This window comes from Mandrillus leucophaeus, unplaced genomic scaffold (genome assembly GCF_000951045.1).
Source record: "Mandrillus leucophaeus isolate KB7577 unplaced genomic scaffold, Mleu.le_1.0 Scaffold77, whole genome shotgun sequence".
Taxonomy (NCBI): domain Eukaryota; kingdom Metazoa; phylum Chordata; class Mammalia; order Primates; family Cercopithecidae; genus Mandrillus; species Mandrillus leucophaeus.
This window is the reverse complement of record NW_012108363.1, coordinates 5,328,829-5,354,952: the sequence shown is the minus strand read 5'-3', so window position 1 is coordinate 5,354,952 and position 26,124 is coordinate 5,328,829. Positions and strand designations below refer to the sequence as shown.

General features: G+C 40.5%; 1 pseudogene; it reads right to left on the bottom strand.

Annotated features, from left to right (window-relative positions):
• The window catches only part of LOC105529548, a 94,203-nt pseudogene extending 88,596 nt beyond the window's left edge, over positions 1-5,607 (bottom strand).
• Between the last annotated feature and the right edge of the window lie 20,517 nt (positions 5,608-26,124).

Genomic DNA, 26,124 nt, shown 5'->3' with positions numbered 1-26,124 from the left:
TAATTTATGTACATACCCAGAAAGTACATGCTATTTTCATTATTAAACAGCAGTATTCTGAGTAAGAACACCTTCTATTTGTCAAAAGGGAGGCTAGAAACTTCTCTTCTCTGGGATCTGATCTTCTTCAGCATGTGAAAGAATTAAGAAAAGCGACTCCCAGGCAAGCAGTAGAGTCTCTTTGTACAAGGCCTGGAGGGCTGATTCTGTTAACCAACCCCCTCCACCCCCCTGGAGAAATTTGAGCGATTCTGCATCTCTCCTCCTGGGAGGTGGTCTGCTCCCCTTTCCTGAAACTAGGGGATTCTCACATTTATTACCACTGTGGCTTCTCTTCCCCTTCACTTATCCATCTCACCCTGGTGGGTTTCTTGTTTTATTCGGCACCCAGTAGAGCTCTGCTGAGCTGTGGGCCTCTCTTTCCCACCAATCCTCATCCAATTAATTGATAAAAAATTAATAATTTAACTTTAGGGATGGGAATTATACACCATTCTCCAAGCTCCCTCTTCACCAGACCTCCTCGAGTCGCCTCACACAGACAAGCACCTGAAGCAAGAGGAAGGAACATTTTCCATATTTTAAGTGGATTTTACCACTGGAGCATCCTTGATTGGAGGGCAGGAGAAAGAACGGGAGGCACAGAGCAAAATTGGTCCCTCTAGAAATCAGGAGGTTAAAAGGAAATTGGTAGGAAAAAATCACATTTGTTCCCTCTGTGCTTTTGGATGTATTTGGGACTTTTGCCAACCTACTTACTTATTTTAACCCTGAACTGCATATATGTGACACAGCTCCATTGATTTTGCATTCATTTAAAAGCGCGTGCTCTGAAATTCAGACAGTCTTCACTAGCGGTGGGACCTTTGGCTTCAGTGTTTTTTTCTGTAAAATAGAACAACCTGCCTTCTAGTCTTGTGACCATCAGTGAGATAAAACACGTATAGTACTTAGCATGGCAACTGATGTAACATAAGGGCTCGAAAGTTTTAGATGTAATGATGACTATCGTTTCTGCAAGCCAGTTATTAGTGATTATTTCAATAGAGGCTTAGCTGAAATTTACCGTGGTGCTGGGAGGGTATGTTTCTTCATAAACCAGTATTCGTTTAGGAAGGAAGTTTTCTTTGATAAAAGTTGCTGTTTAAGAATGATATAATTTGGGAGGCCGAGGTGAGCGGATCACCTGAGGTCAGGAGTTCGAGACCAGCCATGGCTAACATGGTGAAACCCCATTTCTATTAAGAATACAAAAAATTAGCTGGGCATGGTGGTGCATGCCTGTAATCCCAGCTACTCAGGAGCCTGAGGCAGGAGAATCACTTGAACTCAGGAGGCAGAGGTTGCAGTGAACTGAGATCATGCCATTGCACTCTAGCTTGGCCAACAAAAGCAAAACTCCATCTCAAAAAAAAAAGAATGATATAACATGATTACAATGTTTAAATGACTCATTTCAAGTCCCTTCTGGTGTCTTAGACACACCGCTTATAAGCAAATGACATAGGCATGACATTATTCTTAGTAGGTTATACAAATTTACCCTCTGTTAATTGTCCTATCAAATATAATCTGAGTTACAAGATTTTAATACTACTTCATTAAATATGCTTCTAAATTGGATGTTTACTGAAACAAATGTACCTTTACTTATTTTGAACAAATTGGGGATGTGTTAGTGTACAGTAGAATTGGCAGTTTAGATTGTATCAAGATGATACAGTGACTTAAAGCAAACTCTTTTGGGTTTGGTTCATGTAAATTTCATGGTATGAAGAGCCATGAAGTTCTTTGTAAGTGTCTCATATCTCCTTTGTGCTACAGTAAACCCATAGAGGTTAATAATTGCTTGCTTCTCTTTTTATCACACATACAGCATTCGTAGCCTGGTGTTTAGTATAGAGGCTCAATATATGTTGAATAAATGATGTCCAAGCGTTTGTGTGAACAGTTATTTGTAGGGCTAGTTAAGGGGAAGATGGTCTTAAACATGAGTACTTCCTGTCAGCGTGTTTTTAATCTCCCACAAAGTGTATAAAACCCATGTGCTCACTCTGTGTTTTGTATTTCTTTTGTGTCTCTTCTGATGACACCTAGGATGGTAGATAGTTGGTGAATACTTACTGAATTGGACCAAATTAAATATAGGGAGCAAAAGTAAAATAGGCTGCTGCTGATCTTAAACTGGGAAAGCAATTACTCTGATTTCAGCTCGTCAGTAGAACTTTTGTGAGCTTCCCAGCTTTCCAGTGCGTGGGCACAAAAGTTATCATCCATGGGAAACTGGTCATATCCAGAACGGAGTCTCGTCTCAACTTTTTGCACAAATAATTGTGATTTATTAAAGAAAGTCAACTGTTAATGCACAGTTTGAATTTTATAGCCAACTGCCATATTTTCTCAGACCTTGCTTTCAGCTGGGGAAGGACCGTGGAGCACAGTTACCTGGGTGAGTGTGTTTATCCAGCTCCTCCTCAAATGGAGAGAGAAGAGCTTTGGGGAAACATTTGCCTCCCTTCCAAACTGGGCTTCCTCTGCCTGTGAAGCAGAATGAAGCTATAATTTCAGTCTCATAGTCAGAGTCTCATGACAATTACTCTAGCATTGGAAGGATATCAACTTTTCCTCCCACCTACAGGTGATAATGCTGGTTTGTCTAGAGATCTTAAGTTTTCATAGCTAGGAAGATTGACGCTGGAGAACTGATAGGAGAAGGAGTTGAGGGTGGAGACATGGGAGTTGGCTGGTTGAGGGGCTGAAGAGAATGGTTCATCCTCAGTGATTACAGAGAGGATGACCCTCCAAATCCCACAGTAAAAATCATGTGCTGTGTAACAGGGAGAGGCCATTTCATTCGTGAAAAATAGCCGAGAATAGACAGGCAATGGGAGAGCAGCACTTTGGAGGTCAGGGCTTCTGGATGTTTTTCTCTCTTCATTCTTAGACAGGAGATAATGTGGAATAGTTTGATGTGGAGTGAAGAAGCTACTGACTTGGATAGCAACAGCTGAGTGCATGCAGCCTCACAAGCAGTACAAAGCTCACCAGCCAGTGTAGCTTTCATGACAGCTGCAAAAGCAATGGCTACATAAACTTTCTCGAGGGGAGGGAGAAAGCGGAATGTAAGAGACGCTCTTGCAGTAAGAAAAACATAATAAATCCAAGAGCTACATATAGCCTGGGGTTTTTATGACCATAGCCAGGCATGAAGGAATGACTGAACTTAACTAAAGCTGTTAATTACCTGGGTGAGATCAAAAGCCCAAGTAAGGGAAGATATTTATGATGCACCGTACAGGATATGCTTCAACTTCTTACTTTTTTTATTAATTGGTTTGATTAAATAGATTTAAAGAGCCTGGGCAGAGCCCTTTAAATCATATTCCATATTGATCTAATGAAATAGTCAATAAATTTACCAACATAGCCCTTTTCCTTTGCACAGTCTGGAGGGAAATGCTTTACTGAATGGTTATAACTCAACTCTAAACCTCACTGCTATTCCCACAGTGACTCATAGAGAGCAAGAGGATGCTGGGAAAATCTTTTAGGCCATTTGTGAGAGTGCTTGAATAAGTGGTTTAACACCTGTTTACAGACTACTCACCACCCTGCATCCTACCTCCACCTCAAGCCCTTTGGTGGACTTTGCTTGAGCCAGCCAGGGTTGGGTGCCTTGCAAATTCTATGCATCATTTACCAACTTTACTAATGCACGCAGCCATCTGTTATATCCCTGGCTTTAGGCTTCAAGACTCCAGTCATATTTCAGAGCCTTTGATTTCTATTCATTTGTCCATTTAGCTTTTTAAGTATTGACAAAATACAGCTCATAAATACAATAAAATGTGTGCAGGTAAATAAATCTGTAACAAAGAATCTTTAATTTCTTAATAAATCTGGACTAAATCATGGGAAACTTTCTTAAAGTCGGTTTTTTTGGTGTCCCTTTTCTCATCTCCTAGAACAGTGAAGGGAATCTAGGCAATAGAAAGCACATGAATAAGGGTATTTTATATGAAATTTTAGACCCTAATATTTCATGAATTTTTTCCACTGAGTGTGGAATGGAGCATATTAAAATAAAAAAAAAAAAACAAACAACGACAACAACAACAAAAGCAGGCCATTGGCCTGAGGCTGTCTCCCTACTTTGAGTTTGTAATGAACTGGGATCTTAGTACATACACGAGCCTAACTTAGAAGTATATTATTTGCAACAGATAGCTGGGTCTCAGCCAATCACAAGCAGTCAAGCTTCAACCAATTACAAGCTGCCAGCTAATCAGACCATGTCAAAATAAGGCAAACTCCAAGCTACAACCAATCGAACTATTTTTGTACCTTACTTCTGTTTTCTGTCTGTAAATACTGACTGCCAGGGTTGCCGAGAAGAGCTCTCTGAATCTCTTGTGGTTCAGAGTGCTGCCCAATTCATGAATAGTTCTTTGCTAAGTTAACTCTGTTAAATTTAATTTGTCTAAAGGGTTTCAATTAACAAGCAAGATGTACATTTGCTTTATAGTCATTAATGCTAAAGGCAGATGTAAAAACAGTATTCTGGGGACATGATCTCCTTGGGCTTAGAGTGTCAAGTCAGCACAGAGGTGACAAAATTAACTTTAAAAATCCCTTAATGTGCTCATACAGGCAGTGTTAATAGTTTTGTGCCTACAGCCCTGCAAATAATTCTTGTTTACATTCAAGTATGAGAACCTGCAAACAGGGACAGAAACAAATAAATGTGCAGCTATAGGGAATCCAAACCATCCTGTCATGAAGATGACTGTCTAATTCTTAGCTGTGACTTGGGATGGGTTGTGGTTCCTGAAGTGGTCCTGGTTGCCTTCAGGCTTTAGTCTACACAGTTTTAATATTAAACCTCTCTTAACCTTAATGCAGTTTCATATATTTATTTGTGATTGTGAGACTTAAACCAGGAATCATATCTTGGAGGATGGGGCTGGTGAAGTGTGGGTATCTAGGTTTGAAAGTCTGGAAGCCTAGGTGAAATTGGGCCTTGATACCCCTTTACTGTACTTGAGAAAGCAACTGAATTTAGTATCTCAGCTAAAGCAGTTTATGGATGTAAAACGATGTTAAAGAGGAAATACCATCATGAATTGGAATGTTGAACTCATTTGGAGTGATGGAGAAATCTGTGTAATTGAGGCCTTTCCTTCCCCGCCCACCCCTACCTCATTCTATCTTCAATTATCTGGGTAATTTGGTCCTGAGGGCATAAATTCCTTTATAACTCAAATCCATTATGCAGAGAAGAATCATCAGGAAATTACTCAGATTGCATCCCAGAAACCGTGCCTAAGGTTTTGGAGCAGATCTGGCCTTCCATTAGCCCAGCACTGCTCTGGATTTTAGATACGAGCCTGGAGGCTGGACATTCACAGCTCTTGCCTTCGTCTCTCTTTGTTTCAGCAAGAACTGCCTGTAGGGAAGCCCCGTGCTGGTGCTGGCTGGCGGTGGCTTCTCTCCGCCCAGGGCCACTGTCGCTGCCAGCTTTCCTTGGCCGATGTAGATGCATTCATTCCAGGCCAGGGAGAGCTGCTGCCAGGCGGGTAGGCATATGCTTTCGCCTTGTCTAGCCATCTCCAGGAGCCAGGGACACAGGCCTTTTAATTCAGCTAAACCTCAGGCCTTCTGGTGGAGAGCTGATTTTCATGTTTGTGCCCTGACAGGAGAGGTCTCTGTGTTGTTGATGGTCAGGAGCTGCCTGCCTTTGGGCTTACACGTACCCACGCCAAATGCAAACATTTTTCAATTTAGACTTTGGATGAGGACGTTTCAGTGTTCTGGGCAGACTCATTTATCTGGCTTTACTTTTTCTAGATTTCTGGTTTACTAGGGATACTCAGCTTGGGTTTGGGGTATGCATGCATTTTCCCTTGTATTCTTTTTTTTGCTTTCACAAAGTGATGACTCAGAAGAAGGTAGCATGTGGAAGGGTCTTAGATTTTGGTGTCAGGGAGACACATGTCTGCTGCTTAGTATTGTCTTTCCTCACAATTATATATGTGCCATTTGAACAGATATTTTGTTCGTCTTATTTTCTGCTGTCTCCCAGTGCCTAGCATAGTGCCAGGCATAGTAGGTGCCCAATAAATAATGTGAGGGAGTGGAAGAGCAGGCTCAGATTCTACTCCTGACTTAGAAGTTTTGTGATTTTCAGTGAGATTTTTAACCACCCTCTTTGTCAGTTTGTTACTTGCAGAATGTGTAAAACTACGTAGAAAGCGACTGCCACAGTCCTGTGAGCAATAAATGTTCTTCAAGGGCAAAAAATGGGTGTAGGATTTTTGTTGTTGTTTCTTCAACAGCTGTTTATTATAGATCTATTTTGTGCCAGGCACTATTCTATGTACTATAGATACTACTGTGAGCCGAATACATAGAATTCTTATCTTTATGGAGCTTACATTCTAGTACTGAAAAGCAGACCATAAATACATAATTAATATGTAGTATGTAAATGTATACATTTAATGATGTAATGCTTCGTTTTTTTCCCCCACAGCTTTGATTTAATCAATGGAAGAAGCTGGTCTTATTACTCTCCATATTTCAAGGCCTAGCACAGCCCCTGTACATAGTAGGTGGATCATTTGGAACTGTGGATTATATGGATCATTTCAAATGGAGATTAATGTTGGAATTTCTTCTTTTCAGCCAAAAAAGATCCTTCACAGGATAAAGTCTCAGGCTTAGTGGCAATTAACAGAGCATCATTCTTTACATATTTGTAAGGTTTTACGTTTTATATATAACTTCTTGCACCTTTGTAATGTTATGGTATTCGACCCACTCTGTGAGTTAAGTACACCTGCCACCATTTCACCCACTCAGCAGGTAAGAAAACAGAGGCAGAGCATGGGGATTTGCTAATGTCAAAGAGTTATTATAGTGGCATACACGGTAGAAACCACATGTCCTGGCCCCAAGCTCTTCTCACTGGATCATGTACCTATGATTATTGAGCCTAAAGGAGGATCCAGGTGTTTTCCACCTTTATTCACTTTGTCAGTGCTGCTTATTTGCAAAATCTCCTTGCCTTGTTTTTTCTGGTTGTATGACCTGAAGTTTGTATCTATCACATCATTTACAAATTGCTCTAAACTCTATTTTTTATTATTATTTCTGACATACAGTCAATTTCTTAGCTTACAGCTCGATTAATCATGCTTGAGTAATTTTGAAGGGAACTTTGGTGTAGTTGGAATTTGGAAAGTGTTGAAGAATCAGTCTTCTAGCTTTCATCACTGCTTTCCCCAGATGTAAACCAGTTGAGAAATTCTACTTCATTTACCATGATAAGATGTCTATCTCAATGTTCATGAGGATTAGAATAATTAATGATATCTCTAGTTCAGGAAAAAAAGAAAGAGAAGAATCTCTTTGTTTCTGTCTCAGAATAAACTTTCCTAAAGATGATCTTATACTGGCAATTTGAAGCCTGCCTTTTTTTTTAAACTTCTGGTAAAATAACATGTAAATTGCTCACAAATCAACTGTGACATATGATTTATTTACTGTTGACAATCCTGGTCCTGTCCAAAGCTACAAGGAATGATAAATTAAGTGCTTCTTCACTTGGTGCTGCTGATGTTCATTGCAAACCTTTTTAAAAATGATGTTGAACATTTTTACAAAGGGGACGTAGCCCAACACAATAGCCTAGTGAGGAGACAATTACTGGAAAGGAGGTACATATATATATTTTTTCTTTATACAGATGTGCACGTGCACGCACACAATCTGGGGCCCCACTAGCTTCATCCTGCTTTTACTCTACATGCTGCTCATTTACTTCATTCGCGGTGGTCTTCCTGCAACATACCAAGTTCATTCCTACTGCTGGGCTTGTGCAGTTTCTCCCTCTGGAATGCTTGTCCCCAAATCTTCACATAGCCTAGTGATTTTCAGGCAGGGGCATTTTTGTCTCCCAGGAGACATTTGGTAATGTCTGGAGATATTTTTGAGTGCCATGACTTGGAGGTGGAGCTGCTACAAGATCTAGGCGGTAGAAGCCAGGGATGCTGCTTGACATCCTACAAGGGACAGGGCAATTCCCCACCACAAAAACTGATCCAGTCCAAAATGTCACCAATGCTGAGGTTGAAACACCCTAAGTTATAGCTGACCTTTCTCCACATTTGAGAATTAGTGCAAATGTCAACTCTCCTTCCAAGAGAGGCCTTCCCTGCCACCCTCTCTAAAGCAATCTTATTTTCTAACGTTACTTTTTTCTTTCCTCTGTGACTTCAAGCATTATCTGAATTTTTAAAAAATACATTTGTTTACTTGCTTTTTGCTTGTCTCCCCTCTGTAGAATGTACACTATACTTGAGGGATCTTACCTGTTTTTTGTACCATTGTCTTCCCAAAGCCCAGAACAGTGCCTAGCGTATAACAGACTCTCAGTATATATTTCTTCAAAGGAAGGAAGGAAGGAAGGAAAAAAGAAAGATAAAAAAAGATGATAGATGATCCGTAGTGAATAAAGACTGAAAAAACTTAACAACGTAAAAAAATACTCCCCTTTGAAATGATATGTGCCCAGAATTATGTAACAGACAAATGCCATTTGACCATCACATGTAATTGGTATGTTGTCATAAGAAAACGTTTGGCAACAGTTCCTGATAAATGATGGATGTATATACTGTGAATAGCCATCAGCGTAGTACTTAGTTTTCAGATGAAGCTCAGTGAGTTCATTAATACTGGTTTTCAGTCTGAAGGAGTCATGGGCTCCATTTGTTTGTTAATAGCACAGCTGGAATCAAGAAGACTGATTTTGGTATCTAGTCAATCAGTATGTTTGTCTCATTGGGACAATCTGAGATTCTTTTCTGTGTATTTGTTCTGAAAACTATAGGGGTTTTCTCCATTTATTTGCTTAGTTATGGCTGTTCTTAATTTCCACTGCTTTGTTTTCACTGCTGCTGGTCATTACTTCCTGACCTCTTTACATGTTGAGACTGCACTTTTGGGCTTGGCTGCAGCATTTTAGGAACCTCTCTGTTTTTTGGCATCATTTATGGACAGTTCAATCATATATTAAAAGACAATTACCATTAAAAAACCACCTGGGTTATCATTTTCAAAATAAAGTTAATGCAACGGAATGCACTTAGTGCTGATAATTACTGAACATAACAGAATGGGTATTTATTTGATGACTGGGAAAGCAACTCAGGATAACAATGGCCTCACAACCATCACAATGCATTTGAACTCTCCTTGCCCCACAGATGGGTGAGAGTGCTATGGTCACAGAGAGATTCCCTGTGTGTGACGGTGAACGCATTTACTCTACCATGGAAAACACATGTTTCGTGAAGACATGACTTTATCGACTTTTTCTCTGGCTTCCTACTGAGCCTTTAAACTCTGGAACTTTCATCATGCTTCCATCCCCCACTCCCAGCCTCTGTCTTTATCCTCTAATTACTTGAGCTTAACTTCCCCTGACCTACAGAGAGTCAAGAAAAACTGGCATATAAAGCTCCGTTGTGTTTTGGTCTGACCTATGGGTCCTTTAAATGAAGCCAGGATACAGTGTGGGGGTTTGAGCTGCTAATGTCTGGACGCTTTTAAGAAGCATAAATCTCTCCAAACCCAATGGGGACTTGAATGTGGTGATTTCCAACCCTCTTGGATTTGTGACACCTTATGGTTTGATTTGCTGACACCTTCTTCCCCCTTTTTAAAAGTAACAGGTGTGTCATATGTTTATGTAAAAAATTAAATAAATCATCATTTACACTTTTTTATTATTTAGCTTTATTTTTGAGGGTGAGGGAAGAGGGAGGCACTTTGGAGAATTTTTTATAGCCATAATAGCTGTGTTCTTCAGGGCTAGCTGAAATTTAATCCTGTTTGTATCCCCAAGCCTATTGCAGTGATGCTAGCTAATTTACCCTTGCTTTTTTTGAACTGTTGTTTGTATTCTCTTGTGTGATCCTTCACCATATGCTATTCCATGTTTTTCTCAAATTGCTTCTAGCATATTCTATAGTCCCAGAAATATCATTACCCTTAGATCTGACCCAGTTCAAAGCATAGAGTAGATGCACAGTAAGAAATCAATTGAGTAATTGCAGACATCTTTGTTTGGGGCTGAGGCACAACCCAGGTTTGGAACACAAACTCTCAGTGCTTTGAATAAGTTATCAGAGAAGACAGAAGCAAATCTGCTCCATCATGGAGTAAGTACAGGTTTTCCCAGTTCCATGGAGAGAGCAGGGACAGCCACAGCATCAGCCACACTTGACGGAAATCAAATCTTGCAAAATGGAATTCAGAGGGCATCGAATGAAGGAATGCCATGATGTAGCCTACAACTTTTGGTTTGTTATTCCAGCTGCTTGCTTCTCTTCTTTGATTATGGGGGAAGGACAACCGTAGCCATCCTGACTATCTTGGTATCTCACCAGGCGTCCTCAATGGTCATGGCCTCTATTGCTCCTCCCCTATTGCTTCTTTGCTCACAATGAGGGTGTGAGGAGTACTCTCTCCCTGCCAGTGCCTCAGTCCTTGCATAAGGATCCCAAATGGTGTGGTCTTAGTCTTTCTTACCTCTCAGTTTTACAATTTTGTATTCAATTTATTTCTTTAGCTTTCATCTCAAGGATTCTGGGACAAGTTTTTGTCAATGAGGTTGAATTGGAGATCTGTGAGAAGTATCCCATTGGGTACCATGCTGAAGTCTTTCTTGACATCTATAGTTGGTCAGTGACCTGGAGTTGAATCAGCATCTCCAATCCTTCTTCTTTCAGGATGAACTTTCCATGGGGGGATCTCTCCAAATAGAGAGTGAACATTCCGCTTACTCTTATTTGAAAGCTAAACCCAATGTTCTAGGGGCCTCCCTTCACTAGAAAGCTCAGCTGGTACCTCCCTACCCACAATACTTGCTGAGAGAAACTTCCTTACTCCCGTACCTGCCCTCAGTAGTCACAAGTGGCTAGATTAGGGATGGCTACCTGACTCAAGGGTGACCCATTAATCAGCTTTCCAGTGACACAACTCAGTGTGAGAAATAAGCAGGAAAAATCCAAATCTTCCCCTTAGGAATTTGAACTGGGGAACTTGAAGAGCTCAAGGCAGGTAGAAGCAGGCACAGAAAAATGTCCTGTGTTAGAATCATGGCCAGGCAGAGGTACATGTGAGTAGAGAGCAGAAAGTATGAGTAAACAGAAGCATCAGTTGACAGATAAGGAGAATGGTCCAGAAATGCAGACAGAAGCTAAAATAAAATGAGAAAGCGACCATGAGATCTGTGTGAAAGGAAAGCTGTGGAAAGTATTCAGCCCCTAGATATGACTCTATTCTTGATAACTTCCCACTTCTACTCAATACATATCTTTATAATAAACTCCCCCCTTTCATGAGCTTATTTGAGCCAGCCTTTCCTTTGATACCAAAAATGCCTAACCCTGTCACTCTCCCGATCCTCACAGGCTGTATGATTACTTTTACCTGAGAAACCCCTTGGCTTCTTATACAGGCGTGACTTCTAGTGACTGACCCTGGCATCCTAGATTCCTCCAAAGGGATGGGTCAACCAGGTTCCTGACTCTAGGTATGTTTGAAAACATACAAAACAATATTTTAGTTTGAACGAACAGTGTCACTTTTTACTTGTGGAGAATACAAAGCCTCCTGTGAAATTGTTGCAGCCACAGTCACAGTTCTGATCTCTTTTTACCATTTTTCTACCCATTGACCTGCGCGGCCTAGCCTTGTGACTTATTTTAGCCAATGAAATAAAGCAAAAGTAGTAGAGTGCTAGCCTGAGACTAGGACTTAAAAGGCATTGCAAGCTTCCATATGTTCCTGTTGGGCTTCTGCCATTGCTAGGAGAAGAATGTGCCTCATGGCGCTCACTGGTCCCAAGAGAATGAGAGACATGTGGAGCTGAGCAGCTATAGCCAATGCCTGCAGCCTGAGCAAAGCCATTGTAGCTGACCTGGGAGCAGGTTAATATATGCTTGTTACCGCATGTAACTGAGATTCTGTGATTGGTATGTAATCATAGCTGATTAATAATATCTATATTCTGCAACTTTCTCTTTCCTTTGACAGTACACTTCCTCTTGATTTTGCCTTCCTTTCTGGCCACTCCTTCTCAGTCTTCTTCATGAGCCCCTCTTCTGTTACCCTTCAAATGCTGGTATTGCTCAAGCTTCTGGTCAAGGCCTCTATTTTTTTAATATACATTTGATATATTGATGATCTGCATAGGTGAGTTCAGTATCTTTTACAACCTGATGATCTCAAATTTGTATCTTTGGTCTAGACTCCTCTTCTTTACATTGGATTCATATGTATTTATACAGATGCCTGTTGGTCACCTCCTTCTAAATGCTTCGCAGGCTCCTTGAAGTTCGTGTTTCAAGGGAAGTAATCATCACTTTCCCCATACCTCAACTTATTCCTTCTTCTATATCCTTTCCCAAGTGACGAGCACTATAACTTGCTTAGTTGTCCAAATCAGAAGCCAAATTTCACCTTGTTTTTTTTTCTCTCTAGAAATTTTTCAGTTTGCTGTGTACTCAGTCACCAACTGCATAGATTTCTGCTTCCTGAATGTCTCTCCTACCTGACCATGATTCTCCATCCCTAGTATTTATGGTTGTAGATCAGGCCTCCACCCTTTCTGACCTGGCTCAGAGGAATCATTCCCTAAGTGGTCTCAGTGCTGCTAGTGTGGACCCCTCACCGTCTATCCTCATCGTCTGGAAGTCCATTTCTGATGTTGCTGATATGAACTTTCTGGTGAGGCATATACGAACATGACAAATGTCTCCAATAGCTTCTTTCTATACCTTTCAGGATAAAGCCCAAACTTTTTAGCAAGGCATATAATTTCTAACTTGGCCTCTGCTGCTTTTTGCTGTAATAATAAAGACCCAGTTTCTGTCCTCAACCCTGAAGGGAATAATGCATCCACAGAAAAGTACTTGGACTATAAGCAGTAAGAAAAGGGTGCTGTCACATAAAAGGGGCCATCTAATTCATGGAGGGTAGAGGGAGATGGAGAAGGTTTCCTTGATCCCCCAGTGTGAACCAAGGCCTGAAGGTAGAGAGCACATCAGCCACAGCAAGGGGCAAATGAGCTATGGAGAGGGAGAAAGAGGGGCCCATGCAGAAGGAACTGTGTGGGCCAAGGTTTGTGTTTGAAGAACTAAAATAATCAGTCTGGTAGAGGATTAAGTATGGTGGTGCTAACTGGGACTTTTGGGTCTTTCTTAGGAGCTGTATTAAGTAGCTTGGAGGCGATTAAAGCAGCAATTGACAAGCAGGATTAAATTGTTGATCAAGCAAAATCACCTGTATAATTACTAGAAGAATTTCTATTTGGGGGATTCTTGGGACAAATTTGATTGCTTCTCAGCTTTGTAGTTTTTTTTCCGGATCATGCAGTTGAGGTTACTTTAAAACGAATTTTTATTGACTCTCTGAACACAAAGGTGAAAGAAATCCCCAGAGGTCATTGAGATTTTACCCCTGCCTTCAGGCAGAACCACACGTAAATCTTTCTAGACAGATGGGTGTTTGTTGGCAAAAGTATTCAGCCGCAAAGAAGTAATAGCTGCTTTTGTTGACAGATTTAGAGATGTTTTGCCAAACACTATCTTAAAATACTATGATTAGATGTAATTTTGCAAAAATGAGTCTATAATGGAGGTGATTCGCTTGCCGTATCAGCTTAGGAGTATCTTCTATTTACAGTTTATTAAATTTACATTTGATTAATTTACACTGAGTGCAAGCAGTTACTCTGTAATTATCTCTTTGCCTGCATCAGAATACATGCAACATTATGTTTGGAAAATTGTGAAGTCAGAAGATGTTAACATTGGAAACAGCCATTAGTGATCTCTTTTACCTCCTTACCATCCAAACAAATGCTTTATGCGTTTAGATTCATGAGGGGTGCTTCAAATCTGTATTTCCCACACATTCTAACACAAAATTTTATTTATCTTCCATTTCATAATTTAATAGCTAATCTGTCACAAGCAACAATTTTTGTTTGTTTGCTTAGTTCTGCTGAACCCACCATCATTAGGCAAAGCCATTATTTAAAAAATATCTTTCAGGAAATCATATACATGGATATCCTACGAACTTCTCATAAATAAGAGCTATGTTTTCTTTAGTCGTTTATTCTTCAACTTTTCAAATATGTATTGCACACTTGAGACATTGTGGTGGATGGCACTTCAATATACATTTAACCCCAAATAATGTAAGCCACGGGTCAGCGAACGATAGCCTTTGGGCCAAACCCAGCATGCTGCCTGTTTCTGTTTGGCCTTTGAGCTAAGAATGGTTTATGAAATGGCTGAAAACATTCAAAAGAAGAATACTGACATGTGACTGTTATATGAAATTCAAATTTCAGTGTCCATAAATAGTTTTATTGGAACATAACTATACTCATTCATTTACATATTGTCTATGGATGCTTTTGTAACACAAGGGCACATTGAGTAGCTGCGGCAGGGACCGTATGGTCTGCCAAGCCTAAAATATTTACTGTCTTGCTCTTGACAGAAAATGTTTGCTGATCCCTAGCCTAAGGTAATCATGGTAATCTCATTTCCTTTGTGAATGATTGGTTTGGGAATGAACATAAAAACCTAATCCTGGAAAAATGAATATCAGAGGTCTGAGGGGGCTTCTGGAAAGGTTTTTTAGCTGCTCTTACGGAGGCACAGGAAAAGATGGCTCCTTTCTTTCTTTGCTGTTGTTGCCCCTGGATAAGGAGCCTGAAGATGTGTGTGGCTGCCTTGTTGTGGCTATGAAGGCTGTGGCTATAAAGGCTCTGTACTGAAGGTACGGCCACCTCACTGAGTATGACAGCAGGGAGATGGGAAGAGCCAGTTTTCTTATGTGAGTATGAAGCCATTAACTGAGGCCTGGATCCCGTTCTGCCTTTGAACTTCATGTTGTATGAGGTAACATGCTTGCTTCATATTTAAGTCATTTGGAGGTGGGGGTGGGGTAAGTTTCTGTTCCTTGGTGCCAAAGTTTCCTGCATGGCCATCTACAATACACTAGCCACTGTGTCAGGTGTTGGGAATACAATAATGCCAAAAATAACATAAAATAAAATGTTCCTGTTCTTCACCCGCTTAGTGTAATAGGGAGACTTTCTAGAAAAATAGGATAGGGAACATTTAAGGCTCTCTTAAGGAATCACGGTGAAGCTCACAGAAGTACTAATGCTTGATCTGAGATTTGAACGGTGATTTGGACCTCAGCAGCCATTTTATAGGACACCAACAATCCAGGAAAAAGAAGAATGTAGAAAAAGAAGCAGGACGGATGAAACAGTACGGTGTTTGGGGATGAGTAGAAGCAGTTCAGTATGGCTGAGATGCTGAGGATGGAAGAAGGGGCTCGAGTTTCCTTAGCATAGAACTTGGATGCGCTGTTCTAACAATGACTACTACCGTTGATGCTAGTACAGAAGCAATTTTTATAACTATTTTAAAACTGTGACAGGTACACCTCATTTTATTGCACTTCACTTAATTTTGCTTCACAGATAATGCAATTTTTAAAAACTGAAGCTTTCTGGCAACCCTATGCTGAGCGAGTCTGTTGGCGCCGTTTTTCCAACAGCGTGTGCTCACTTTGCATCTCTGTGTCACATTTTGGCAATTCTCACAATATTTCAAACGTTTTCATGACTGTTCTATTTCAAACGTTTTCATGACCGTGATAGTGGTCTGTGGTCAGTGATCTTTGATGTTACTATTGTAATTGTTTTGGGGTGCCACGAACCATGCCCATAGAAGACAAAGAATTGAATTGATAAGTGTTGTGTGTGTTCTGACTGCTCTACTCACTGGTTGTTCCCCATCTCTCTCCATCTCCCCAGGCTTCCCTATTCCTAGAGACACAACAATATTCAAATTAGGCCAGTCGATAACCCTACAATGGCCTCTAAGTGTTCGAGTGAAAGGAAGTGTGGCACATCTCTCACTTTAAATCCAAAGCTAAAAATTATAAAGCTTAGTCAGGAAGGCATGTTAAAAGCTGAGAGAGGCTGGCAGTAAGGCCTCTCCAAACAGTTAGCCAAACTATGAATGCAAAAGAAAAGTTCTTGAAGGGAATTAAAAATGCTACTCCAGGAAACACAAAAATATGATAAGAAAATGAAACAGCCTTATTGCTTATATGGCGAAAATTCTAGTGGTCTGGATAGAAGATCAATGCAACCACAACCTTCCCTTAAGCCAAAGCCTAATCCAGAGCAAAGCCCTAACTCTTCAGTTCTATGAAGGCTGAGAGAGGTGAGGAAGCTGCCGAAGAAAATTTGGGATCCAGCCGAGGTTGATTCATGGGATTTAAGGGAAGAAGCCTTCTCAGTAACATAACAGTACAAGATGAAGGAGCAAGTGCTGATGGAGAAGCTGCAGCAATTTATCCAGAAGATCTACCTAAGATCACTGATGAAGGTGGCTACACTAAACAACAGATTTTCAGTGTAGATTAAACAGCCTTTTGTTGGAAGAAGATGCCATCTAGGACTTTCATAGCTAGAGAGAAGTCAGTACCTGTTTTCTTTTCTTTCTTTCTTTCTTTCTTTTTTTTTTTTTGAGATGGAGTTTCACTCTTGTTGCCCAAGTTGGAGTACAGTGGAACAATCTCGGGTCACTGCAACCTCCGCCTCCCAGGTTCAAGCTATTCTTCCACCTCAGCCTCCCGAGTAGCTAGGATTACAGGCACCTGCCACCATACCCAGCTAATTTTTTGTATTTTTAGTAGAGATGGGGTTTCATTATGTTGGCCAGGCTGGTCTCAAACTCCTCACCTCAGGTGATCTGCCCACCTCAGCCTCCCAAAGTGCAGGGATTACAGTTGTCAGCCACTGCGCCTGGCCTGATAAGTCAATATCTGGTTTCAATGGGAAGTCAATATCTGGTTTCAATGCTTCAAAGGACCGGCTGACTCTCTTGGGTAGGGGCTAATGCAACTGATAATTTTAAGTTGAAGCCAACATTCATTAAGCATTTCAAAACTCCTAGGGCCCTTAAGAATTATGCTAAATCTACTCTGCTTATGCTCCAGAAATGAAACAACAGAGCATGGATGACAGCACATCTGTTTAGAGACTGATTTACTGAATATTTTAAGCCTATTGTTGAGATCTATTGCTTTGAGAAAAAGATTCCTTTCAAGATATTACTGATCATTTATAATGAGTGACCCAAGAGCTCTGATGGAGATGTACAAGAAGATGCATATTGTTTTCATGCCTGCTAACACAACGTTCATTCTGCAGCCCATGCATCAAGGGGTAATTTTGACTTTCAAGTTTTATTATCTAAGAAATATATTCCATAGGCTATAGCTGCCATAGATGGTGATTCCTCTGATGGATCTTGGCAAAGTAAATTTAAAATCTTCTGGAAAGGATTTGTCATTCTAGATGTTGTTAAGAACATTCATGATTCATGGGAGGAGGTCAAAATATCCACCTTACCAGGAGTTTGGAAAGTTGATTCCAACCATCATCAATGACTTTGAGGGGTTAGAGACTTCAGTGGAGAAAGTGGAGCCTAAAGACACAAGTGAACTGATGCAATCTCATGTCAAAACTTTAATGGATGAATTATTTATTCTGGATGAGCTAAGAAAGTGGTTTTGGGGATGGAATCTACTCCAGGTAAAAATGCTGTGAACATTGTTGAATTGATAACAAGGGATTTAGAATATTACACAAACTCAGTTATAAAGCTGCAGCAAGATTTGAGAGGATTGACTCTAATTTAGAAAGGAATTCTACTGTAGGTAAAATGCTATCAAATAGCCTCACATGCTATAGAGAAATCTTTCATAAATCAATATGGCAGACTTCATAATTGTCTTATTTTAAGAAATTGCCACAGCCACCTTAGCCTTCAACAACCATCACCCTGATCAGTCAGCAGCCATCAACATTGAGGCCAGACCCTCCACCATCTGAAAGATGATGACTTTGTGAAGGCTCAGAAAATTGTTAGTATTTTTAAGCAATAAAATATTTTTAACTAAGTTACGTACATTGTTCTGTTACACATAATGCTATTGTACACTTAATAGACTACAGTATAGTGGGAACATAACTTTTATGTGTACTGGGAAACCAAAAATTTGTGTGACTCTTTATTGTGATATTTGCTTTTTTGTTCTGGTCTAGACCCAAACATGCAGTATCACTGAGGTATGTCTATATACTACTAATGTATTGGTATTAATAACCAATACTTACCCAATACATGATATCAACCAATATGTTAATATCATTTGTTGAGTACTTACTAGATTAGGCACTTTAAGTGTATAATCTCATTTGATTCTCATCAGAGTTCTGTGGGGAGAGTCCTATAGTTATCCCAGTTCTAAAGATAATTAACTAAGGCAAAATGAAGTTAAAGGATTTGTCCAAAGTCACACAACTAGTAAGTATAGAAGTGGGAACAAATCTTTGGTCTTTCTGATTCAAAACCAGTGTATTTGAATAAAGACCATATGCATAAAGCCTTTGGGATCCTGTAGGATAGAGTTTGGTTATATCTTGTTGCATATTTCATATCCAGTGAATTCTATGACTCTTGCCCATAATACACAATCATTATCATGGTTTTCAGGAGCTACAATACATTTGAGTTTCAAAGATGTTTTTATCTTTTAAAAAATACACATTTGGAAGTGAAGTGAATATGAAAATTGCACACACACACACACGCATACACACGTACACATATATATGTGACCTAAAATGAAAATTTTCAATACCCTAATTTATGAAATAAAATTCTGAAGTTCAAGGAGAAAGAAGACAATTGTAGAATTCAGAGGTAGTGACAAATAGCTGGATCCAATGAAAAGCAGAGCAAAGACTGAACTGTCAAATATCAGGGTGTCAAAGGCAATTAAGAAGAGTGGTTTCAAATGAGTGAGGCTGATGGGAAGGTGAAAAGGAAGAGGGAGAGTCTCTGGGTTCATATGGGAGTAAAGTGACAAAGAAAGGGGCCAGAAGAAAGGCAGTGGGAAATACAGGAGGTCACTTGTGGTTGGATCTGAAAAGCATGGGGTGCACTTGCAGATAGGGCAGAATCCAAGTGGGAGTGAAGGTGAAATCTGTAGTTGTGTACAGCCACCTGGGCTGTGGGTCAGATGGCCAGCATCCAAATCCCAGCTCAGCCACTGTACCTCCTAAGGCGGGCAACTAAATCTTTGAAGTCTTATTTCCTCATGTGTAAAATGGAGATAAAAGTAGCACCTAACTTGTAGGGTGTTCGGAGGATAAATGCAATCATGTATGTTAAAAGTGCTTAACACAGTGCCAGACACACAGTAAAGTGTTCAATAACTTTACTGTTGATATTATTATTATCCTGTCAGGATGGAGCTGATCAATCTTCCAAGCTCCATGCAGAATCCTCTCCACAAGGCAGACTGGTGGTGCCTGTCCAGGATAGCCATTTAAAGTCATCTGTTGCATTAATGAATGACTCTTACCCCTTGAATTGTTATTATTATGTTTTTGGTTGGACGACTTCTGCAGTTGATTTACCCGTCCTCGTGCAAGAGTATACAGTGGTGAGAATTTTAATGCATGAGTGGTTTGGGCAACAGCCTCAAAATGTCTTATTTTTACTACGTATTATTATAGCATTACATTCATAGGCAGGGGTCAGCTGCCATTTCCTGAGGTTTATAACATGCCTGTTTTAATTAACATCAAGCTAAATTTTGGCATACAGGTGGTCAGCCCAGATGTGAATGTTATTTTTAAAAGTGCCTTATGGCTGTTAAATCTCTTTCTTTAAAATAGCAAAACATATATGGGTGTGTGTATGTGGTGGGGGAAGGGGGGGTGGAAAGCAGTAAAAATATGAAATACTGATTATTTCAGGCCTTCTTTAGACAAGCTTCAATGACGAAAAGATTTCTTCAAAATTGTTAAAATATGCTTAGATAGGCCACAAACTAATACATTGAATAGAAGCCAAAATAACAGTAAAAATGAGGTGGCCACACACTGGATAGATAAAAGAGAGTGTATGGAGGGTTGCATACGCACTCTGCAGTTTAGAAACATAAGCACGGGGCCTGAGTAATATGTCACAGGGATGCGGTTAGTAGAGACGAGAGGCAGATACAAGGTTCCTAGCTTGTAGGGGCAAAACAGGGTTCAAACCTTTAGTTTATCTAAATAGTATATCCTGGATATGTGCGTGTGAACACACAGCATACGCATAAATACTTTGTCTTTCTCTCTTATACACGCATGTCACACATATACACACCATATACATATCATAAGCTCGGTCACTAATCGATGTTTGTTAATTTAGGGAGGATTAGTTTGCTCTCTCTGAACCTTATTATTTTGTTTGCATCTAGTGTGCTGATGATCCATGCAAGTCATCATTGATACCCCCTTCTTTTTTATCCCTATGTCCAACCTATTGCCAAGGCCAGTTAATTTTACCTCCTCCATATTAATCAAACCTTTCCATTTCTCTGTCTCTATGACTGCTTTCTCTAAACTACTGCAATCTCAGTCTGGGCCACTGCAGCAGCCTCCAGCCTTGTCTGACTACGTCCACACTTGCCTGCCTCCACATCTGTTTTCCACGCCACTTCCAGGGTTATCTATTTGAAATGAAATAGAAATATATCACTACTTGGGGTAGGACACTTCAGTGGCTTTCCACTCATTGCTTTTGGATAAAGACAAAACTCTTCACCATGGCCTTCAAAGTCTTGGCCCTCCTATTTCTGCTACCATGACCTTCTGAATGTCTATGCTCTAAATAGAAATCTGAATTTCTTCTATTCTCTCATATTTCTCACATTCCCTACTAACACAGAGCCTTTGCACAGCCTGTCCTTTTTGCCTAAAATGATTTCATCCTTCTTTCTTCATTATTCAATCAATTGGACCTAAAATTACTTAAACTGGGGACAGAGTCTTCCTCTCTGCAGTGAAAAGGCCTGTGCGAGTGCAAATAACTATGGGAGAAGGAGCATGCTGATTATATAAAAGTATAAATGACATATTTTGGTTTTCTGACAGGGAGCCTATTTAGGTAGAGGAAGTAAAAAATAGAATCACTGACTAACCGTTACTCAAGGACATCAATGCCATAAAAATTACAAGTTATATGTATCTCTCCTCAGGATCCTATGTGGTCTACAGTATGAGGTAAACGCTATTATTATCCCCATTCTATAGGAGAGGAAACTGAGGCTTAGGAGAAGTTGAATAACTCAAGCACACTCAGTTCCTAACTAGTTGACCTGCATTCAAACACAAGTTCCATTTGATTCTAGAATTATAGCCCATTCCTGTTATCGCTCAGCTACTTCCATGTGGAAGAACGAAAATGTACAAGCATAGAGTTTTAGGCACCAATGCTAATAACGATCAATATTCAATACAACTTCTAGTGTCTAGCCTTGCAAATCAATTGTTTTTCCAGTGTTAAAGGAACGAAGCCTAATAAAATTTGACCCACTGGCAGGGCATCATCATTAGTCTCCAAAGTTTACTGTGTAACTAGAAATTGTTTCCAATGGAACTTCCCAATGGAAGCTTCTACATCCTTGGATGATACTCTGGAAGCAGCAAAGTAAGCAGGTCCCACCCACAGAGAAGGTAACCCTGGCTCTCTTGCCATGTTTATGGCAAACATTCAGTGAGTCTGCTAGAATTAAATGGCAAAATTCATCACAACTAATTTCTATTTGTCATCTATTAAGCTACATTGTTTTGTCCTCAACGTCAGGTTAAATAATGAACCTCTTGCAATGGAGTAAATTAACTTCCACTTTATGTTCATGTCATTGTCAAATGGAAACATCACTTGCACAAATGAAAAAGATTCATTAGTAACACAAATGCACAAGCTCCACTCTAGTAAAAGATAAGAGCGATTGAGACCTTGTCATAGTGCGCTGTCGCTGAGCCCCTCGTTATTTATGACGCCTGCCGTAGTCTTTGGAGATTATTTTCAGCAATGGCAATTAGCCCACCGTGTATCAGGGGCAATTACAGGGCAGAGTCTGCCTCTGACAGGTATGCTGCCTTGGCTTCCAGGGACTGTGATCTTTGAGAAATGCATTCTCATCTGCGTGCTGCCAGGAGAGACTGGCATCCCTGCTTTCTCATCGGTGGAGGGTAGGGAAGGGAGCTATGCATGGCCAGCTACTCCTAAATGCTCAGCTGCCTGACATGAAAGGCCCTTCTTGATCACACTGCTGCCTGATTCGGGAAAGTCACAGCCCTTGATCATAGATAGGACCAGGGTAATCTGTCACTTCACCTGAATTTATTCCTAGCTCGTCAGTCCAAACATTTCTCTGATGTTCAGATCCCGATTGTCTAAATGGTCATTTATTTGGGTCCTTTACTTCCCTTTACTGTTTCATTTGCCTCCATAGGCTATTTTATTACATGTTCACCCTTTGATTAGGAGGCAAATAAAAATAATAATGATAAAGCATCCACATATAGGTGTGAACATACATTTGTACTTCCTTTCTGAAAAGTGGGTTAGCAAAGAAGATCAAAACTTCAAACAAACACACAAAATTTAATCTAGGTATCTCACTTCTAAGAATTTATCTTATGGAGTCAAGTGTGAATGTGCACAAAGATTTAGCTACGAGTTATCTTTATATTAGAGTGCTTAAGACAGGGAGAGAATAACAGGTTACCATATACCTCTTTTTGCAGTTTAATTTTTTAAACTTTTAATTTATTATGGTTACATAATAATTGTATATCTTTACGGGACACATTTAATGTTTTGATACAGGCATAGGATGTGTAATGATCAAATCAAAGTAACTGGGGTATTTATCATCTCAAGCATTTATCATTTCTTTGTGTTCAGAACATTCCAATTCCACTCTCTTAGTTATTTAAAACTACACAATAAATTATTGTGAACTATAGTGACCCTATTGTGCTACTGAATACTAGAATGCTAGATATTATTCATTTTTTCTAACTGTATTTCTGTACCCATTATGGCTACTTCTTGGTTGCTGAGGTAGAAGTTTTCTTGAACACACAATTTTGGGTGGCTGCTCAGCCCACAGCAGTTTCCCAGCTGGTTATGTTTATGCTAGTTCTCTTTCTTCTTCCTGGTAATATTCTCTGCTTCCATTGGCTGTGGGGGTGACCATGTGACCCAGACGTGGCCAATCACAGTTTCCCTCTTTCTGGCCACAGAAATTGGTCCATTGTGGGCACCCACCCAAATCCCTCACTCAGTTTTCCTCTCTGAAGTTTTCAGAAAATGAAGGTGGGATGGATGCATTCTCCTTCTAGTTTTGTTTGTAGAATTGTAAAGATGTGAGCTATCAGTTGTCCATTTGTTTTCAACCTTATGGGGAAGGCATGTGGTGACCAACGAAACAACACCTTGAGTAGAGAATTTGCAAATGAAATATGTCTGACACAGTATCTCAGTCAGTGGTATTTATCAGGTCTGTGATTTAAATGAGCCACGCTGTTCCTTAATTCCTCTTGAAGTGGGAAATTGGAAATGATGGCATTCCCTTCTTTCTTGAGAAGGTCCTCAGTTTATCCATATTGTAAAATGAACTCAACAATACCAATCTGTTTCCACCAAGGGGTGAAGCAAGGTTGTGTGAAATGAGAGTTCATCGCATACTTTGAGATCCTGGACTGAAAAAAACATCTGAAGCTCTAAAGTGCAATTAGCACTTCCCTCTTTCTTTTCTTTTTTTCTTTTTGGCATGAAGTTCGAAAAAGTTACTTTAAAACGTTCTGTTAAATTGATTTTCAGGATCGTGAATGCTGGAAGATTGACAGCTCTGGGAAGAGCGCCATCTCTCAAGTGTGCATTTTACGAGGAGCAGTGAGTTGAGATTCCCCTGCTATGAGGCCTCTGCTGAGGTGACGTGCCCAGCACTCAGCGCAGGAGGGAAGCGTTTCTGTGACTTCTGTAGCTTTTGCTCTATTCACCATTGACTCCAAGTTACTGTGACTTCCAGCACATCTTCATGAATGTGTACTGAGTCACCTCCAACTTGTGCCGTCTGGGTCACTGAATGTGGTAGCAAGGGAGAACTGGAAAGGAGGTCCAGCTTACCTTCAACCTCAGCTGTCTGACTCAGGCAGAGATTGACTGCAAACACCAGAAACATAAACATACCCCAGCTGGCAAAAGTAAAGGAGAAAGTGGAGTTTTATTGCAATTGGCCATCGTATGTTTACACAGGAAGCAAAGTACAACTGAAGCCCTAAGAGAAATCTAGGAAATGAAGGGCCTCTCTTTGCTTTTCAAAGGTCCCCAAGTCTCTCTCATTATTGCTTTTCTCGGCTCCAGCTCTCCTTTGCTTGCACACAGTCTGAATGGTCACCTCAACCTCACTCAGCCTCCACTTTCTCAGCCTCTACAAATCCCCTCAGACATCTAACTAATGAGGCTCTGTGTGTTTCTTGGTTTACATGAGAAAAATTTGGAGAGAAAGAGAGAGAGTGTGCAAGTACAGCTGATGGCTTGGTGAACCTATAGAATGGATTTCCTGGTCATTCCTAGTGTATTCCAGAGATGATCACAGCTGTGTGGGTAGGAACAGGGTAGAAGGGGATGGTGGTGGATAGGCAAGACTTGACATTACTAGTCCATTCTTCAGTTGATGAATGGCTTTGTAATATAGCAACTTGACTAGGCTGAACTGCATGTCTCAGAATTCCAGAATCCCTTTCCTGATGTGTTCCCATTAGGGTAGGCTGCAGAAAGATTCTTTGCATGAGACCTGGAGCCTGGAGGTGAAGCAGTAGCCATTTTGCAGCTTCCACACATTGTCAGCTGTCTGCAGGCTTCCCTCTTTGGCATGAGGCAGCAGCTAGGCAGGTCTGCATAGCTTCTCCAACTTTTGGGCTACGTGTGTGCCTAGCTCCAAGATGAAGGGCTCTGGTCTCTGTAGGAAAAGCAGACCATCAATATCAGAGGCGGTGATTGCTGACATAGGTTCCAGTGCATCCTTGTGAGCACCAGCTTATGCAATGGCTTTCAGCTTCTTGCTCTCCTTTGCTTTACATCCATCTTCCCTTTCCCTGACTTGCCCTGCAGGCCCTAAGCTCCAGTATGAGATGGGAAGACAACAGCCTTGAGAAACTACTTAACCAGTGCCACAATTAAGTAAAGTCAAATCCCTATAAGAAATCCTTTCATATGCTTGTATACACATCCCTTCTGGTAGTTCTGCCTCTCTGATTGAGTCCTGACAGATACAGTAGATCCTCAGCCCTTCACCTAGCTGATAGAGTGATTCCTTTCTTGCTAGCAAGATGGTAAGTGATTCTGTCTTCTTTTTGGTATCCAGATCCTCTGCTCAAAACTGTATTCTTCGGGTGGAAATTTCTTGTATTTTTGATCTTCTTTGGATTACCCTTTACTGATGGGTGCAGTAAATTAATCACACAAAGGTGTTAGCAGCTAGAAGACCGTTGGGTGATTAGGGACAACCCCCTAAATGTCCTCCTAGCCTGCCTTTATCTCCTACTGCTTCTGTCTTTGCTCATGACAGTGCAGCTGTTATTATCTTCTCCCAGAGTCTTAAATATACCAATATGATTTCATATTTGCCACTTCTTCATGTACTGTTCCCTCTACCTGGAATGTTCCTCCTCTGCCTCATCACATGTCTTCTGTCTTCACTTTATCTTTAAGTCTTATTCAAAATGTGCCTTTCTTGAAGGGGCCTTCCCAAATCACCACATATTACATTGAACCTGTGGAAGGATTAAAGTTATTTGGAGCATTGTCTTAAGAAGGAGCTAGAGGCTGTATTTGGGTTTGAAAGGAGAGTGTGTGGTGATTGATTAGCAATGTCTGCCATGGGTATAGGATATAGAGCTGTGGGAATGTTTCTGTGTATTTTCTCTCTTCGGCTTAAAGGATCTTGCATTAACTAAAACCCCAAATTCTAGTGTTGCTGCTGACTTGCTATATGTTCTTCACTTAGTCATGTGACCGGTGCGTAACCTACCTCACCAACAAGTCCCCACAGTTAGCTCATAGATCACTAACACATGCAGGTAGTGGTGGG